This window comes from Notamacropus eugenii, chromosome X, assembly GCF_028372415.1.
Source record: "Notamacropus eugenii isolate mMacEug1 chromosome X, mMacEug1.pri_v2, whole genome shotgun sequence".
Lineage (NCBI taxonomy): Eukaryota > Metazoa > Chordata > Mammalia > Diprotodontia > Macropodidae > Notamacropus > Notamacropus eugenii.
In genome coordinates, this window is record NC_092879.1 from 84,785,862 (window position 1) to 84,787,362 (window position 1,501).

The following is a 1,501-nucleotide window of genomic DNA, read 5'->3' on the forward strand; positions in this document are numbered from 1 at the left end:
TCACCTTTTTAAGTGGGTTGAGAAAAAGGGAAAGCTGAAAGAAGGAATAGGAGCGCTGCTAATGGATTGGCCAATAATCATGAGAGAAGACATAACTACTCATCTTTCACTTTGATTCATTTTTCTCTACCAAGGAGAATGTTTTGCAGGTTGAGAAGTATAGAAAAGCAATTATTAGGAGGCAGTGGGGAATCCATCAGTCAGAGGGGTTAGGTTAAGATACAGGTCTTCCCTAATGGCAAATTCCAGTGAAGATACTTCTAGTAATGAATAGGTTCGATGTTGGGAGGGTGGTCACAGTGGAGGCTGTGCTGCCATTGAATATCAGTAGCCATGCAATCCTTGATAAAATTGATGTCTCTGGATGATATCATCAAGGTGAATAAGAAGGAAGGAAGAAAGCAGAATTTTCCAGAATTGAAAAGGAGACTTAAAAATATTGGTACCCAGAAATTCCAGATGAAACTAGGCAGATGGAGACTACAAAAGCAGACTGGTTTTGGTAAAAATTAGTTTGGGCCATACAGGAAGAGTGGGCCCTGGAAGAAGAAATTCTTATGGAGTTATCACTAGCCTGGCAACTCAAAGAGTAAATGAGGTTCATAAAAGAATCAGCCCTATCAAGTGACCACCTCAAAGTGAGAAGAACATAGAGCAATATTATACACTGTTAAAATGGAAGAGAAACCTTCAGACAAAATGAAATGCAGAGGAAACCAATCCCAGTTCTCAGAATGTCTAAGCAGGTAAGCAGAAGGAATAATGTTCCAATCAATTTTATCAACAGTGGGGCTAAATTCTTTTCAGAAGACACCTAAAGGTTCAGGCCCAAGTGTACCTAGGACAACTGTTAGAAAAATCAACAGCAAAATGAACTCACCAATGGCAAACTTCTACCACAAACAGAGGAATTTTTACTATGTCCATAGGCATTTCTGGAGCCATTCATCCTTCAGTAGCTCAGAGACTCTGATTAACTCATACTCCTATACTGTCATTTCTGATGAAAAGGGATTGCCCTGAAGAGAAGATTCCTAAAGGAGTTCCTTTACAATTTGACATAAAACAGTGTTGGAAAACAGACTGGGATGAGTTTGAATGGGTGATTTAGAATCCTGCAGGAACAAAGAATTGCTCTCATTCAGAGTAAAGGAAACCTCTTTTTAATTTGGGGACTAGATTCTCTGTTAAAGGGACATTTTAGTGACAACTACTTGTTTGAAAAAGTTGAGTTGACAGAAGAAAGCATATTGCAGAAATTCCATGGACCTTTATTTTGATACTGACAAATCTAAATAATTCTTACTGCTTTTACTTTAGTATAGTATTTTGTTTTTTACCTATGAAGATAAATCCATGGAAATCTTGATCTATCTTTAAAGATGTCCTTTTTGGTTGGACAGAAGACTCTACTTGGACTTAATTGTATAATAAAAGTGTAGCATTCTTTGGTTCCTTATGTAACATTCATGTAACAGACCTATAGAGGTTTTGTTTTTTA

At 37.2% G+C, this 1,501-nt stretch overlaps 1 pseudogene; it reads left to right on the forward strand.

Annotated features, from left to right (window-relative positions):
- The first annotated feature begins 266 nt into the window (after nucleotides 1–266).
- Nucleotides 267–1,280, forward strand: LOC140516370 (UAP56-interacting factor pseudogene; annotated as a pseudogene).
- Nucleotides 1,281–1,501: the final 221 nt, after the last annotated feature.